General features: G+C 33.9%; 1 long non-coding RNA gene across 2 annotated transcripts in view; it reads left to right on the top strand.

Annotated features, from left to right (window-relative positions):
• The first annotated feature begins 2,781 nt into the window (after positions 1 to 2,781).
• The window catches only part of LOC115031564, a 37,292-nt gene continuing 20,833 nt past the window's right edge, over positions 2,782 to 19,240 (top strand). The window contains exons 1-4 of one of the 2 annotated variants that reach the window (XR_003837239.1): positions 2,782 to 2,884; positions 3,175 to 3,215; positions 6,410 to 6,518; positions 7,485 to 7,598. This is a non-coding gene — a long non-coding RNA (uncharacterized LOC115031564). The remainder of the gene's footprint in view (positions 2,885 to 3,174; positions 3,216 to 6,409; positions 6,519 to 7,484; positions 7,599 to 19,240) is intronic. The other variant, XR_003837240.1, reaches the window with a different exon arrangement.

Below are 19,240 nucleotides of genomic sequence, written 5' to 3'. Positions count from 1 at the left end.
TTGGGAAGAAGTATCATTTGGCAGCCTAAAATAAGAGGGCTTTAACTGTTTTAAAAATGCCACTAAACAAGGTAAAAATGTATAAGTAAAGGTGTTTAATGTTTATTTTCATATCTAGGTGGGCAACTAAAGAAGAGGAAAAAGATTAGAAAAAAATACTAGAAAGATAGAGTGGGTTTACCTAATGCTGCTTATATTCTAATGCTAATTTTTAGTCCCAATGTCTGGCTGTCCCAGAGGAGAAAGTCTGTTTGTAGGTCCTTAATGATTCTGCTGCCAAGTTATTTATGGTTCATAAACTTTCCAAAAGACAATAGCTGGGCAGGACAGATGTAGTTGTTGTTTAGTTTTTGCAGGACACCGTTATCTTTTTCTTATACAAGCCATCTAGGGTGAAATAACACTGTGATTCTAGGTACATAAAGTTATCAAAATGCATTTATTATATCCTTGGTACATCACTCTATAAACCTAAATTGACATTTCTTCAGTATTAAAACAGTTTTTCAGCATTGAATTTGTAACCAGTGATTCAATAGTATTATTCCAAGCAATTAGAAGTATTCCTCATTATTTGAGCTACACAAAGCTCAGGACATCTATATTGATGATTCACCCCTACAACTTTTACAGCATTTTTTTTTTCATGAGACAAGAATGAAATCTATAAAGTAACTGAGCACCTCCTATTTTTGGAATATTAGATAGGGAAACTACTATTTGTAACCCTAATTATACCAACTATAAATTATAAAAGTTTTGCTTATATTAAGTGGGAAATGGCTAGACTAAATTCTGACACTGAATGGACAAAATGAAAGACCTTAGGCTGTTTTTACAAAACAAACAAACAAACAAACAAAAAACCTCTAAACCTCTTTAAATACATCAAAATTGCAACTCTCAAAAGTCACTATTTTCTGAGATCAACATTCCTGAGGATCGGGTTTGCAACTCCTTTCAGGAGTTCAGTATCAGATACAATGCATGTTAGATACTTACATTATAATTAAAAATATTTAAAAAGCAGTCAAAAATATGTTCATGGTTGTTGGTCACCTCAACATGAGTATCTATACTAACTTTCCAAACAGTTAGGAAGGGCTAAAACCATCCTAGACTCTGTCCATTTATTTCGTTTTAGTCTTGGTCTTAGTCTTTATTGTTGGTCCTTAAAGAAAAATGCCCAGATTTCACAAGACTTTAAAGATTTTACTTATGTATGTATAAGCCACTTCTGAGACACTTCTTTGTCTTGAAGGATATCATAAAAACTTACTGTGTTATAAACAGTATCCTTTTATTTACATAGATGAATCTGTGGTACTTGAGACACTGGTTTTCTGTTTTTTTGTTTTTTTTTTTCAGCATGTTTTAATAATCATGGAGACCATGAGATCAAGAGAACACTTTGTGGGAGTGTTGTATTATGTGTAAAACAAATATAATAAAATGTTTTAAAATATTAGTAAAAATATAATTGATGTGATTCCTATTCAGTGATTAGTATTCTTAAAACATTTAACAGACTGTCACTATACTATCACTATAATTATATTGATGACTTCATGAATACTAAACACTTTATACTGCATAAGCATTCATTTGAATATGAATTTTACAGTAAGAATTAGAGAAGAAGGAACACAGGCAAGACTGCTCTCAGGCTCTCCCTCTTGATCTTGCTTCAAAAGTTCCACAAAACTAATCACATTATTCATCTGTTATCTCATGAAAGCTCCCTAGAAAAAGATAAAATAAAATATTTGTTACTTCTTTTATTACACTCCTCTATGAGGAAGTACATATCCATTAGTCCTCACCACATATCAGGGAGTAGGCAGTGGGACAAATACCTGTACAAACTTGGAATCCATACAGACTCCCATTTAAATTATATATTGGTCCTTCAATCGCTGTTGATCAGTTATCTTCAACAAGTTTTTATAATCACAGAAAGCCTGACAAAATATACAAAACACACACAGAGAGAGAGAGAGAGAGAGAGAGAGAGAGAGAGAGAGAGAGAGNAGAGAGAGAGAGAGAGAGAGAGAGAGAGAGAGAGAGAGAGAGAGAGAGAATGAATTATGACTAATTTTTATCAACATGAGTCAGATTTGGATTAATGGAAAACTTCCTATACCTCCTTCAGGTAACCACTTATCATTTTTGCACATGTATACTATGACAAAGTGTTTTCTATTTAATGAAAATTAAATTTTGTATCATATATATAATATGTATATTATATATATATATATCACATTTTAAGATTTGTTTTTCTTGAAATTATTGTTATATTTTCTAAAATAAAAATATATTGTTTTCTAGTGATAAGACTATGGATCCAAACCTATAAACTAATATAATGTCCTAAGGAGACACAATCTTTTTTCTAGGAAAGCTCATAGATCCCAATATGGAAACCTGAGCAGAGAAACAAGTGATGGTTGCTTGGCTAAATATTTGAGTTTTTAAAATCTGGTAATCATATTAACTACATTTCACATTTAAATTACAGAGGAGGAGGAAGCGCCTACAACAGCAGCAGCAGCAGCAGCAGCAGCAGCAGGAACTGCAGGAGCAGCGGCGGCAGCAGCAGCAGGAACAGCAGCAGCAGCAGCAGCAGCAGCAGCAGCAGCAGCAGCAGCAGCAGCAGCAGTGCCAGCAAGAGCAGCAGTGCCAGCAGTGCCAGCAACTGCAGCAGCAGCAGCAACAGCAGCAGCAACGTAGGAGGAGAAATAACAGGAGAAGCAGGAGGAGCAGGAAAAGCAAGAAGAGCAGGAGGAACAGGAAGACCAGAAACACCAGGAGAAGGAGAAGAAGAAATAATGAGTGATTGTGTCTACATTTACAGGAAGAGTTTGATATGGTAGAAATGTTGGTAAATATAATAATCAAACATGAAATCCTAATAAAATATTTGAAAGATATCAGAAAGCCTTCAAAGTCATGCAAACACCATACACAGTTTATATAATAAATTAAATTGCTAATGTACGTTCTTAGATTAATTGTTCTTTTGAAAATTATTTCAAAAATTTGCTTCTCCACATAGAAGTACGGCTGTTAGAGTCATACGGTCTATGTTAAGACTGTTTGGATTTATGGTTTCATAAGGCTTAACATGTTGATCTGTTTTTTATTTTTATTTTCTATTTTATTTTTGCATAGCTTCTTTGGAGAAATTGGTACTCAAAGAATTACTCATGTAGGTAAGAATATGTTTTGTTTTTTTTTTTTTTTTTTACATTTACAGTAGGTATGCATGACCTATACCTAGCATGGTATTTTATTCTCATTTGTATGCTTTTAAAATCTGTTATTTTGTTGTTTCAGATATCTACATTTAGTAACAGTGAGCTCAAAATTTTCTATTAGTGTTAAATCTAGTAATTAATTATCATAAGTTTAGTAGTTATTGTATTGTGTTTAAGTACTCTCTGGAAGTAAATAGCATGATAGCATGACAGAGAGAGAGAGAGAGAGAGAGAGAGAGAGAGAGAGAGAGAGAGACAGAGAGAGACAGAGAGAGACAGAGAGAGAGACAGAGAGAGACAGAGAGAGACAGAGAGAGACAGAGAGAGAGACAGAGAGAGAGAGAGAGAGAGAGAGAGAGAGAGAGAGAGAGAGAGAGAGAGAGAGAGAGAGAGTATATATATGAATTAAAGTGAAGCAGCATAGAAAAACTGAGGAAAAACCAAGGTTCTAAGTGTAGCACATCGCCTGTGGGATGTATGAAAGCTAACCACTCCTGTATTCAGGATTTCCTCACCATGCCCTAACTCTCTTAAGTAAACATTGTCAAACAACATTGAGCTTTTTATTTGGCCCATACTAACTTTTTAGTGTATAATGCATATTTCAAATTTATTTAATTATGCCAAATAGAATATTTTTTCAATCATTACTTATGTGGCTACATATATTTCCAGTTATTATTTTACTTAAGGCAATGAAAAGTAGCTTACAAGATATTTTGCAATTTGAATTTTTTTCTAAGTTTAGCATCATTTTTATGGGAACCATTTTGAAATAATTATTTTATTGTCTGAATGGGAAAAATCAATTTACACTTGTTATTTACTTCAATATATACAATATATATTGCATACATTTTATAGATATATATGTGTAAATGTATTTACATATATATAAGCTTCTTTAGAGAGATGTGTACTCAAAACTTACTCATGGAATTATGACATATATTTACATTTCATACAACTAGGGTACTAATTTCTTAATATATATATATATATATATATATATATATATATATATACACACATAGTACAGTATATTAAAAATCTTATACAAGGATGAACTCTGTATAGATAATAGTCTATACAGAGTTCATCCTTGTATAAGATCTGTTCCTGTTGTCTTAAATTTTTTAGTAAAGTTTAAATGTTAAATTATATAAGAGTTCAAAATTTTAGAGTTGACTTATTTCATAGTATGCATGTATTTGAGCATAAAGAATAGAGTTTGGGCCCTTTGAATCTTCATATGTATAAGTAAGCAAAAATTGGCATGACATAGTCTATCTCTAATCCCATCTTAGGCTACCTACTCTCTTAAGATTGCTGATCTCAGATTATAGAACAAAGTGTAAATAACCTGTGCTTTGGAGGAGTATAGTTACAATATCTAGATATATTTTTGAATTTGGAATATAGTCACATACCTTAGATCCTAATAAATTAGTGAGAACAGTTAAAGTGGTATTTTTAAAGTTTTAAAAATTGTGTTTGTGGTCATAATTAAATTATTCATTTTTTTCTGTTTAAAATTTCATCTGCATCCGGAGATTTTATAATGAAAGCATTTAAACTCAATGATTAATATTATGCCTACTATAGTCTCATTTATTGCAACCTACTTTAAAAACTCAAGTAAACTGCAAATTCAACATAGTGCTGTCAGTACTGAAGTCTTGTTTTTATAGGACTGAATTTTAAGCAAGTTTCTGCTATATGAATTAGGTTAGCACATGAAATTAAATTGATTTCCTATTTTAATAGCAGAGGAACTTACATGGGTATCAGTACAAGAGCCAGATCATCAAAAGCATTACACTTCTCACTCCATGTAAGAGCATATGTACAAATGCATAAGGAGTCTATGTCCAGGCCCTGCATTGTCCCTGATTAGTAGCCCAGGCTGTGAGTCCACAGGTTATATATTTGTTAACTCTATGGTTCTTCTTCTGGTGTCCTTTATACCTCTATATTGCTCACTTCTGTCTCCCACTCTTCCACAAGATTCCCTGCATGCTGTAGCTGTTATTTGACTGTGGGATTATGTGACAGTCTCCATCAGCAGAGAGTTGAAGCCTCTTTAAAACAATTACGTTAGTTTCTTTTCTTCCAGCATAGCAGAGTATCAGTAAAAATGTTAGGATGTCCCTTTCACGTGACATTGGTTTCAAGTTGGGGAAGTCATCAGATGGCTCTACCCTCATTCTCTGCTCTATCTTTATCCTGGCACATTGTATATGCAAGACAAATTTTGTGTTGAATGTTTTTTGTTTTGTTTTGGTTTTTGGTTTTTTGGTGTTGTTTTTTTTAATTTTGTTTTGTTGTTGCTGTTGTTGTTTGTTTTTGTTTTTGTTTTTGTTTGTGTGTGTGTGAATTGTTGCAACTCTAAAATTCTTGCCTTGCTATAGGAGGTGGCCAATTCAGTCTCTTTATGCTTCTCTGTTAGGATACTCAGCTACAGTCACTGCACTATACTCCCTGTATCCTCTGCTATTCTATGCCTCCAGCTAGTCACCAGATGCCCCTCCACCTATTTCTATTGTTATTCCCAGCCCTCTCCTGCCTCCCCTCATCCCAAACATTCTCACGATCGATAGTCTCCTTACCACCTCCTAATCTATGCTGTTCTATCTCTATATAAACCTCTAATGTCTAGTTATTAGTGAAGTCTGTGAATCCTACCTTTGGACTTCCATATTGTCCAGTTTTGTTGAGTCTGTGGATTGTACCATATTTCTCCTGCATTTTACTGCAAAGAATAAATGTGTACATACCATACAGCTCTCAGTTACCCCACTCACACTTTTACTCTCAGTTTCTATACATGTCCCTAAAAAATCATGACTTTGTCTTTAATAGATGAATATTATTCCATTGTGTAGATATACTATATTTTCTTTATCTATTCTTCTGTTGAGGAACAACTAGATTATATCCAGTTTCTTGCTGCTACGAATAAATGTTGTATGAATGTAGGTGACAAGTGTTCCTGTGGCATATTGTGGCATCTTTTAGGTATATGCTCAGGAGTGGTATAGTTGGGTCTTGGGTAGAAATAGTTCCAATTTCCTGAGGGACATTAAACTTGAATATGTTACATTTACTATAGTGATGGTTTTAATGCATATTATATATGTCTGATACAGAGTTTCACTGTGCTGTCATCTGAGAAATCAAGTTCATTACTGAACCCATGCTTCATCTCAGCTGCATGAGAAGATCACTACAGATGCAGATCACCACACTTAGCTAGTGGTATTGTAACAACTATTCATTAATGAATTTCACTTTTATTTACTTGTGTACAATTTAATCAAAATTTTATATTTTCTCACATACTCCAGGTTTGCTTAAATCACATGAAGATCAGACCTTATTTTATTATTAGCCATGTTATTTTAATTGCAAAAGAAATTTTAACACTGAAATATAGCTTATAATATTTTATTTTCATTATTTAAATCAGTATTGTTATTCAAATATTCAATTTATAATATACCACTCCCCCAAGTTCTTCAGGGCATCTCCCATTTTTACCCTAATTTAAGCTCTTTGGCAAAAAAATACAAAAGTCCAAAATGAAAACAATTCCTACAAAATCTGAAAATGAAACCACATTCAAAACACACACACACACACACACACACACACACACACCAAGAAACAAAACAACAAGGAAAAAAATCGCCAAACTATAATCATTGAGAAGTATAGTGAAAAAGTCTACAATCTGTGTAATACAATTATTTGTTGCTGAGCTACTGTTGAACCTGAGGTCTGTCTTACTTGATGTACCTTGTTTCACTCTTTATGGAAAATTAATTTGATATATCTGAGTGATTATTTGTGAGAGTTCTGTTGTTAACCTTTACCCTAGTGACCACATTTGCAGTTATATTATCTATCATCTATCTATTTATCTATCTATCTATCTATCTATCTATCTATCTATCTATCTATCATCTATCTATCTATTTACCTTGTTTATTTATCCATCTATTCATTCATGTTTTAAGATATAAGAACACTAAATATCATAAAATAAAACAAAAACTCTCTATAGTATGAATATATTAATCAATACTGGCATGGATGTACACCCTGCGTCAATGTAACTATATTTTAATAATGTTATTTGAGTCCACAATACTTATTTTCAGGAAGGGATCTGCAATTAGCTTCTGGGAACATGCCCCAGTTAATTCTCATTGATAATTAAAGATCACAGGACCTACGAGTTTGGAAGGAGAAAAAGCTGCAGGATTTAAAGTTACCATGTTTGGAAAAATGATGAAGAGGAAGGACAGAGAGATGCAATGCCTGAGGAGTGTGCAGGTGAGAAAAGGGTGACACCATGTAAATGAGCCTGGAGAACATGGCCCAGAGGGCTGCTCAATTAAATTTAAATCAAGGACAAACAAAATAGAAGAAATAAATTAGTAAGTATTAACCCAGAGTTATATGTGGGAGGTAGATGCTAACACAAAGAGGCTAGACAGTTGCTCAGCTATTTTGCTGCTGAAGTAATATTAAATATAAAGGCTGTGTGTTTTTCTGTGAGGATCATAAAGCATTGGAGAAGGTTGTCACCAATGAGAGACTAATTTAAAAATTAATACTAAAATTATGATTCTGACATTGCAGCAAGGAAGATACACAAAATGTCCTGAATCCAAGGCAAACACAATAATCAGAGACCCACTTATTTGTATACTCAAACATCCCATAAATCCCTTATTTTGAAGTTATAGTATATGGGGGAAGGATCTAGGACATTCTGAAAATCCCTGGAATGTAAAATTTAACTACTATGGGGGCACTGACTTGACATATTCATTTTAATAAAATTTCCAGCACTGTCATCAACAATGGGAACTTGTTGTTAGTTTGGGAAGAGGACCTTAAAGTTTTGGCAACAATTTGGGTTGTTGGAAAATATCTGTTCAATTTATAGCAGCCATTTTGCCCTTAATTCAATTAAATATAAACCATTTACAGAACTGGGAGCTATATAGGTGGACAAGTGATGACTAGTAGAGACCCATTATTTGATGATTTCTTTTAGATACATACACACACACATGCACATACACACAAATGCAGACAAAGACAATATACATGTATATATACATGTATATACTATATATGGATATATACACATAATTTATAACATTTTATTGTATTATGTTTTCCTACTACCTCACCAGTAATCCTCAAGTGCCAAGTTATTGTTTTCTCTTCCTATTCTATTTTTTTCTCAGAATACTGTCTCCTCACCGTAGGTGTTTCTCCCTGTTTTGTTTTCCACATGCTCCTCTCTTTTCCTTTTTCCCACTTAATTCCACATCTGTTCCCAATCGGTTACTTTTTTCTAGTCTCTAACCTCTGTCAGAGTATGCTTTATGAAACTTGTATATTACATGACATCTGAGAAAGAAAGAAAAAAAATGTCTCCTCTTTACCTAATAACTCCCCTGAAAACAGCTTCTGGGACAATGTCCAATGGAAGTGGCAAAAATGTATAACAGATGATTTTTAAAAAGGCAGATATAAAAGGGTATTCATTATCTGTGTATGTTAGTATTCTACTTATGTGTATATAATTTCAATTTTGTAAATATTATTTTAATTATTTTTCAAACCATGAGAGTGGCTAGGTATTTTCAAAGATTTTAATTATTTCTACTGAACATTGAAATGATCATATAGTCCTTTGTCATTATTTGTATTAATGCAGTACTGTACTTGAGTACTTTATACATGTTAAGCTATTCTTACATATTTACATTTACAATATGATAGTATAAAAACCTTTATATCTGTTGATAGTTTGGACTGTATTTCTTAGTATATTATTTATTTTTTATATTATTTGATGTTTTCCACACAGTATATTTTAACTAATGTCTTTCCATTTTTCCAAATACTCCCAGATCTTCCTGTCTCCCTGCTAATAAAATGTCATTTATCCTTGGTTGTGTAGAAGGTAATTATCTCTGTGTCTGTCTCACCATCCCGACAATAAAAACAATGCTACAACAAAAATTACAAAATTAATCACCCAACAACATAAAAAGGTACAAAAATAAATGAACCAAATACCCACAAAAGACAAATAAAACAAAATTGATTTGATTTTAGTGTTCTGGTGCTTGGGGCCTGATCTGGAATGTGTTTGATATAACCAGTAGCATTCCATTGGAAAAAAAATGAGTTTTGCCCTTCTACACAGCAGGTATCAATTACAGATAGTGTCTTGGTTAAGGATGTTACTTTTTGTCTACTTTCACTTCTTTGTACCACTATTTTTATTTGTTTTGAAACTCTCCTGGTCCTTTGTTGCCACTATAATCTTTGGACTTCCTATATCCACAGCAAAGGGCAAAGACTGATGAGTATATTCAAGTGAGGGCATAGTATTCCAAAGTTTTTGGATATAGATGGTCTCATATTCTTGTACTCACAGATGCCTTATATAAACGATTATAATTGAAAAGTGAGATAATATATGGAGTTAGATGGAATATTGGTACTACTGTTGTGGGAGTAGATATTCAAGGATAGGGAACGTGATATATTTTTTCAAGCACAAACTATTCAAATAAAGTTATTGCATCAGCTATCTCATCACGATAGACTGTAACTAATATGTAATACCATATATTTTCACAAGGATGCACACATGATTGCAACAGGAAAATTAATGCACACAGAAAGGATTTTTGAGAATGCGCACCAGCATGCACACACACACACACACACACACACAATTTCCTTTCTAAAATAAATATTTTATATTATTTCCTTATCATTATATCACTCAGGGATATTCTGATTTAATTGGCTATATTTCCTGCAAAGGTATTTGAACCACCATTTCTTTTTAGTGTCCAAGAAGCTTTATGGAGGACAAGATAATAGAGATAAATGTGTTATATACTGGTAAAATTCATTATTATAATCATAGATCTTGTGGAAACTAGCATGATCATATCATGAGTAATCAAAAGTAGGTACATTGCAGATGGAAATTAATGCATTCCTAAAGATAGCCAGGATATACTCATTTTCGGGTTCCAGATACAGGATCAGCAATCAGGCACTAATGACAGTTTGCACTTCACTGCTAGTTGAACAGTGAGCTCATAATAAATAGCAGTTTTTCTGGTCTTCCACTTTTTATATTCTCAGGGGGAGGGAGCAATAGTTGAATAAGTAGTTCTGATCTGGATCATCAAACTTTTCCTTTCTCATACTATTTGAGAGTTCTGTACTGACTGGTTTACTGACAGTGTGTCTGAAACCATTAATTCTGCTTAATAGAGGGCAGTTTTGTGTGTGTGTGTGTGTGTGTGTGTGTGGTGTGTCTTAGAATACTTCATCATTTTCAATGCACATGATTCAATTTCAGAGAGATACATTTCTGAAAGAGCAAGGATTTACTGCGTGTTACCTTCCATAAGGGAGACCTTTGTGAGGAATTGCTATAGCTCTAAGCCCCTCGAGGCACACCACTGGCCAGACCTTGTCTATCATGAACCCCAGTCAACAGGTTTCATACTCAGAACACTCTAACTGCAGTAACAGCTATATCCAGCTGGCTGCCCTAATGCGTAAAAAGAACAAGCTCTGAACATGAAAAGCTGAAATTTTCCAGAAATCTCTGCCGCTAAAGAGCTTAATATGAAAGAAATCTTCTATTCTAGTCACTTCTTGCTTCCTGTAGACTGAGCACAGGAAGTCAACCTCTTGATCTTTCCCTCCCAATAAATGTGAGTGCTTTACAAGAGAAGTTTCAGAGGAGAAGAATTTAGCAGGAAATAGTTAAATGCTAGTACTCACCTCCATTCCTTCCCCTTATTGTTTATTAATAATGGATAGGGCTGGTGAGATGGCTCAGTGGGTAAGAGCACCCGACTGCTCTTCCAAAGGTCCAGAGTTCAAATCCCAGCAACCACATGGTGGCTCACAACCATCCGTAACGAGATCTGACTCCCTCTTCTGGAGTGTCTGAAGACAGCTACAGTGTACTTACATATAATAAATAAATAAAATCTTTAAAAAAAATAATGGATAAAAAGATGAACTGTTTACTGTGTGGGACACAAAAGTGTCCAGCCTCTGTAACTAATGACCACCAATCACCAAGTTACACCCACAGACCGCTCTACCTACTCTATCTCTACAATGGAAGAATCCTAAACTTTGGATTGAAAATCCACTAATCTCCATTCTGAAAATCTCCAGAAATATGTGCCCGCCCAAAAAAGTTATATAATCCTTTTTTTTTATTTTTTTCTGCTCAGTTCTCTGCTGTTTCTAGCCTGAACAGGGGCAGCCATCGTTCTGGGTCTTTTCCTTCCCTATATATCTGCTGTGTGTGTTTTGATATTTGCTGTAACCTTCTGGTAATTTTTGGCTCTCAAATTCCAGGATAAATTCTTCCTTAGAGCTGTAATATTTTCAAAGGTAGGGAGAGTTCTTACCAGGACTACTGACACTATCACCTCTTTGGATTATAGAATTTTCATATATTATGATCATATTGTTGCATGAGGTCTTCTCAGAACAAATAAAATAACACTCTCAGACTTATTTTTAATTTTGCTAGTGCCAAGAAGCATCTCAGAGATTCAGCCTTTTCAAACAGTGTTCTATAGTCATGGACAAATTGTCCTTGCACTTTGTCATATATCCCTTTTTATAATTATTCTCTGTTTCTTGTCTATCCATTTTTTAATGTGGTCAGGCAAGTAATGAGAGTATTAAGTAAGCAATTGTCTCTCCATTTTATAAAATTAGTATTTCAAATTTCAAGGGAAAGAAATTTAACCACCACATTTACTTTGAAAATTAATCTTCCGGTGACAGACCGCTATCACTTCATTTTCATTCTGTTCATGCTAATTATTTCTATATCATTTGCATTCATGTAGTTATAAAGCTTTGTCTGAATTGCTGATGGTAATTACAAAACATTTTCAATTCTATACATTAGATATTATTTAATGTTCTCCTTTACCATATGTAATTTTATTCTTTCCAATTTACTTTCTTATGGAATATCTGATAAGGAAATAATCTAACATAAAAACTAATCTTCAACTGATATAGAGTACAGAAAACTCTACAAACAAAAGCAGCAATGCAAGTAATATATTAGTAATAAATTTCAAAGTAAGGTGTTTGCATGTCTCAAAGAATGTCTCATTGATATCAGAGCTAGTATTAGTAAACATATGTTGGTATGAATATATAGAAGAAAGAGAGAGAGAGAGAAAAAGAAAGAGGAGAATAGAGAAGTGAACAGCACATGATTTACTATGTTGCACAGCCTTACAAAGGCTCTGTTTGTAATAGCATTACAAAAGGAAAGCAAAAATTCTGAAGCCTTAATTTAATACAGTTGTATCTGAATGGGAAGTATTGAATTTATTGCATATTTTGAAATTTCCATTATTTAACTATTATGCATATTATTATTATATGTGGATGTTATATCACAATTATCCCTAAATTATTATTTCATATTTGGTATCATTTGTTTCCTATTTTATGCAAGCATGAATTTGACGATTGAATAAAATATTACATACATACACAAAAATCTCTCAACAAAGAAAATCACACCACAGGCATTCCTAATTATTTAAAAAAGGCTAACAACAGGTAATTATGCCAAGGGAAATTTAATATTTCTATTCTTTTTTATTTTAATTTTGTGTTTATATTTCAAATGTTCCTCCTTCACAGTCCCCCATTCCAGAGTCCATCATCCCAGCCCTTCTCAGCTTAGGCTCTGGGAGGGTGCTCCCTCATGTCCCCTACCACACATCACACACCTAACATTCCCCTATCTGTGGGACATCTAGTCTCTCTAGGATTAGAAGTATTTTTTTTTCCCACTTGAGGCAAGAGAAGGCAGTTGTCTGCTGCATCATATGTGTTGGAGGCCAGTGACAAGCTCATGTGTGCTCTTTGGTTGGAGGCTTAGTCTCTGAATGATCTGAGGGTCTGGTTTATTTTATACAGTTCTTCTTATGTGTTCTAAACACCTTCTGCTCCTTTGATCCTTCCCCTAACTCTTCCATAGGGGTCCTTGACCTCAGTGCAGTGGTTTGCTGTAAGTATATGTATCAGTCTCAGTCATCTGCTTACAGAGTCTCTCATAGGACAGCAATGCTAGGCTTCTGTTTATAAGCACATGTCATTATTAATAGTGTCTGGGTTTGTGAGCAGGTGCCAAATTCTAACATTTCTTTATTTTCTTAAAAATTATTAGTTATTTTCTTTATTTACACTTCAAATGTTATCTCCTTTCCTAGATTTCCCTCCAAAAATCCCCTATCCCCTCCCTCCTCCCACCCACACCCCCTACTCCACAGCCCACTCACTCCTGCTTCCTGGTCCTGGCATTCCCCTATACTGGGAAATAGAACCTTCAGAGAACCAAGGGCCTCTCCTACCATTGATGACCTACTAGGCCATCCTCTGCTACATATGCAGCTAGAGACACAAGTCCCACCATGTGATTTCTTTGGTTTTTGGTTTAGTCCGAGGGAGCTCTGGGGCTACTGGTTAGTTCTTATTGTTGTTCCTCCTATGGGGATGCAAAACCCTTCAGCTCCTTGGGAACTTTATCTAGCTCCTTTTTAATATCTTTGTAAATGAATTACATCTTAGCTCTCTTCTGTGATTTTATGTGGAATGAAATTAAGTGTTTGATCCATAGAATATTATATATATATATATATAATTATATATATATATATATATATATATATATATATATAATATGAATAATATAATATGAGACTTATGTCTCAAAGGTTACCACAAGCCGGGCAGTGGTGTCACATGCCTTTATTCCCAGAACTTGGGAGTTAGAGGCAGGTGGATTTCTGAGTTCGAGGCCAGTCTGGTTTACAAAGTGAGTTCCATCTAAACAGAGCAAACCTGTCACAAAAAACAAAAAACAAAAAACAAACAAACAAAAAAGGTTACCACAAAGCTCAAGAAAAGAGTTAGTTATTATACCATGCTTCGTCATTTTGTTCTTCTATTTCCTATATCAGTAGGAAATTGGATTTTCCCAGAAACAATAGAAAGAGAGCATGCTAGATGCCTGTGAAAACAAAACATTGTGGCTACATCTATTTAGTTATCTATGTAGATATCAACCTTCCTTCCTTTCCTTTCCTTCCTTCCTTCCTTCCATCCTTCCTTCCTTCCTCTTTCTTTCTTTCTTTCTTTCTTTCTTTCTTTCTTTCTTTCTTTCTTTCTTTCTTTCTTTCTTTCTTTCTTCCTTCTTTCCTTCCTTCCTTCCTTCCTTCCTTCCTTCCTTCCTTCCTTCCTTCCTTCCTTCCTTCCTTCCTATCTATCTACCAATCTATCAACCTGTTTATCTACCTACCTACATTTGTACCAACCCTTCTATCGATCTTTCTATCTATCAATCAGCTATTTGTTCCTTTAAAGCCAACTGATTTCAACTAGTTCTGGTAATAAGTACATAAGTATATAGTCATTGACTAACATATTGGCATCTTACAACCAGTGTTTCAGACCCCTAAAAATATCTATCTCTGTCCAACAGACATCTCCTGGAAATATTCTTCAAGCATATAACAGAAACTCCATTTACCTAGCTCTCTGTGTAAACATTTTTATTTCCCTTGATTTTTGTGTAGGTTCTATGCTGCCAACTAGCTCCAAGATAGGATAGGACAATGCAAAGACAGATTTAGCAGGTGACATGGCAATACATTGCTCTGAACAGCAGCTTGAATTTTCTCTGAGCCACTGAGGATATTTTGTCTGTGTCTTCACTCAGAAGAAGAAGCAATGTTTCCAAAACATTTCTTAATTACATTTTGAAGAATGTATAAGACATAATTATGCAAGTAGAATGAAAAAAAACTTTTTAACAAAGATAATATATATAGGTTCAAATATCCCATCTTTTGTGCCAACCTAGACAAAGTTTAGTTAAGCTGGCTGCAGAGACCTTGCTCTTCTCCACATCAGACTTGCAGTTACAGATACTAGACAATATGAAATCTGGAAATATTTGTCTTTTACATATGATTATAAGAAGCAAAGCAGAATCTGAATAACCTGATTTTTTATCCTATGTCAAGACTTGTTATTTCTAATTTACTTTAATTTCTTACAAATGTCTCTTTAACATGCTTTTATATTGATATAATCAAAGTATGAGAAGAGTTTCAAAATCAAGAATCTACAACAATACTGTACTTATTATTTAATATTCTTCAGTAAAATACAACTGGAATTCTAGTGCTTAAATGAAGTTCTTTGATTCTTAGCTTCCAAAACTCTTTTTGATATGGTTTCTTTGTAAAAACATACTCAGAATGATATTATCAGTAGAGAAAAAGCAAGGAATGTTCACAATTTTTTTGGCTGTTCTACATGTACACAGATTGGGCCTTTATCCCAGTATCTGGGATCAAGGTAAATACATTCTATTGATTATTTTAGTAGCTATCTTTTTTTTTTTTGGTGTTCTTTTTTGTTTATTTTTATAATCCAGGTAATTTTTTTCCTGCCCTATATTTATGCCCCCTGAGGATCCCAGAATACTAAGGTTTTAGTTAACAAAGACTAAAGCAAACAGTGAAGAACAGAAACAGTTTTATAAATAATTTTATTCAAAACAGCATGAGCCAGACAACTCCCTGCTGAGAGCTGGAACTTTGACTTGAATTATCATTAGACCAGGGAGTGTGTCATGTAGACTCATTAGCACTTCTGTCAATGGCTCTAATGTCTTATGCAGGATTATCTATGAATTAACAATAATTGGAAGGCCAATATAGAATGACAATACTTCCTATTGCTCCTCTCCATTTTCCTGGTCTTATAACCATATTATATCCCCATTCCTCCCTTCATTCTCCTTCTTTTCAAAAGATTGATGTAGGTATTTCATCAGGGACAGAGTGAAGAAAATTGGCAGAGACATAAGTGAAAGATAAAACTTGGAGGATTCTTATTGTTTAAGCTGTTTGTCTAAAGGAAAATGTTCAAATTTCTCCATATCTTCAGCTTGCAGTAGTCTTGAAATTTTCTGTTGGAATAACAATAAATGATATCTAGTTAAAATCAGTTAAAGGATGGCTATGCCTGGCAATCAAAAAAGGTGATTTGAGTGAGTTAGGACTGCCCATTTTGTTTTAGTACAAAACAAAATTTTGGAAGAATGACTCCTTTTAGGGGATGTATTTGTACAGAATCACAAGGCTACAGGAAGCTATTCCTTGTGTGCCTAAATAGTCCTCAGGAAGAGAGGCATGGATTTTCTTTATCAAAGATTTAACACAACAGGGATGATGGATGTTCAGGAACCTGTGTCTTTAAATTCCTGGGGTCCACATATGGGATAAAACGTGGCAATTCTAAAGGATCCATATGGAACAGGAGCTGTGTTTATCTGGCTCTACTCTATGGCAGTTGACTGTTATAACCTTGTAGAATCCAATGTAAACATGTGTCCTTTCTCCTCTTCAACCTCCTTTCTTCCTGATTGTATATGCAAAGAAGCTTCCTGCCATACTAAAGACCCTAAGAAGAAAATGTTATTAAATAACTAAGCATGTGATTTGTTGAAGACAGTAGTGTTTAAATATCTGAAGCCTTGTGTCTTCAATGCAGAACTAAAATAGAATATTAATGGAAAGTATTTTTTACTTCAACTAAAGGAGACAACAGTTTCCTTAACTTTGGAACTATGGGACCAGGTCTGCTAAATCATAGAAACATTTACAGTCCTCCCAAGTTAGGTCTCACACAAGCCATGTCAATTGCAAACAAAATAAAAACCTAATCAGCCTATGAGGTTGGGAGGTTGGAAATTGTATATCTCACTTATTTTTATACATATATATATATATATATATATATATATATATATATATATAAACTTCTACTCTATTGTTTGTAAAGTCTAAATGTCATTGAAAATACTTTCTTTATGCTAGATGCTTGATTTTCTTCCTTGATTTATAGTTATCCTGACATCAACAATTTAGGCATTCCAATAACAATTATATATGTAATTATATATATATATATAAATATATATAATTTATTTGCTTGCTTATATTTTGTGAATTTGATAAAAGTAAATAATCTCTAATACTTACTCCCATAATCACCTCCCTCTCCCTTCACCCCTCCTTTTCCCTTTTACCAAAAGTGTCTGTCCTCCATATCAACTTCTCTTCCATTTAACTTCAGAAAAAAAAATCAAGCCTAAATTGCACCTTGGAGAACAAGTTAGAAATGATATAAGGGCATGATCATTCATATTAAGTCTGCACAAGATAACACAATAGGAAAAAGAAAAAAAAATCCACAAAATAGATGGAGCGAGGGGATCACCACATAAAAGAAGGAAGAAAATATGTAGAGGCAAGTGTGAACAAGGATTCTATGAGAAAACAGCCCATAGAATCGACTTAGAAGGCTAATAGTGACTCTCAGAGACTGAAGAGAGTATAGCAGATGCTGTATGGGTCCGATATAGGTCCACTGCCTTAACACTATCTGTATTTGCCTTTGTGTTCTTGTGGGACTCCGAGCTGCAGAAATGGGACAATGTCTCAGAGTCTGTAGCCATCAAAGATATTTTTTTCCAAATGAAGGTTCCTACATAGGTAAACAAGACCAGAAATTATGTAATGTTACTGTAATTGGGGTGGGTTGGGGAGCAGGGTGGGGGGACGGCATAGAGGGCTTTGGGGATAGCGTTTGAAATGTAAATGAAGAAAATATCTAACAAAATCATTTTCATAGCTTCCATAAAAACAAAAAACAAGGTGCTTCAATGGTAGGAGCAAACATTCAATTCAGTATGGTCAAAAGAATCAGAAGCAGTAAAACAATGAAGCTCTATATTCAGATGGCTGCACTCAGTATTAATCCTTTACAAATTCTGGATTTCTATGTTTGAGAGTATAGAGTATATCCTGTTTCAATTCTGTACTATTCCTCAAAGTACACTTCTACCCTTTCACTTTACACTAGTGTACAATCCTTCTGGTCTATATAGTCAGGATTTTATAAAGGTAAGGAAGTATTGATATCTTGAGGGTAACAGTGGCATTGCAAATGTCTACATGTCATATCATGGATCAATCTACCATGATGAATCATAGAACTATTATAACTCTTACAAACATTTAGATACTTCTTTCCAGTATGAATTATATCTTTCTGTGTTAAATTTTCACACTTTCACTCATTGTATTCTATATTCTACAAGTATACTTGTTCTAATCTTGTACACTCAGACTCTTGGTTATGCAGTAAAATATAATAGTGAAGTTTGATAATGATACATAGTTTAGTTTTTAAAGTGGATAAGCATGAGCATATAGCAGAAGCACAAATGCATGACAAACATGTGGTTTTGTAACTTGACGAGATCTTTGAAAGATATATTGAGCTGAATATAACTAGTTTCTGTCATTAGTTCTATAATGTATGCTGAGAAAAAGTGATAATCTCTAAGAGGTAGCAATTATTTCTCAGAAATAATTCAATTTTCTTCATCTAACAGGAAAATTATTAACACCAATTTCAAAACTAAGACAGATGAGTAAACTTGGCTGTCAGCTATCCCTGGCAATACTAATTTTCCTCTGAAATTTCTTCAAATTTTTCTCTAAAGCAGAAGTATTCACTATGCAGTACAATTGACATCTTGTGGAATTTAGCTGTGCCAGCCTGTGAAATATCCTATCTGAGTTTACTTATTATTTGCATACACAAAAAAAAGCAAACAAATTCAAGATACACATACCAGAGTATTCAGCCATATCTGTCCAGCTCTTGATGCCAATTCCTCTCTAAATTTCATATCTCAAAGAGCACACCTCCAGGTCCAGGGTTTATAACCTCATTATAATATTTGTGTGTATGTGTGTGTGTGTGTGTGTGTGTGTGTGTGT

Source organism: Mus caroli, chromosome 7 (assembly GCF_900094665.2).
Source record: "Mus caroli chromosome 7, CAROLI_EIJ_v1.1, whole genome shotgun sequence".
Classification (NCBI taxonomy): domain Eukaryota; kingdom Metazoa; phylum Chordata; class Mammalia; order Rodentia; family Muridae; genus Mus; species Mus caroli.
This window is presented reverse-complemented; position numbering and strand designations above follow the sequence as displayed.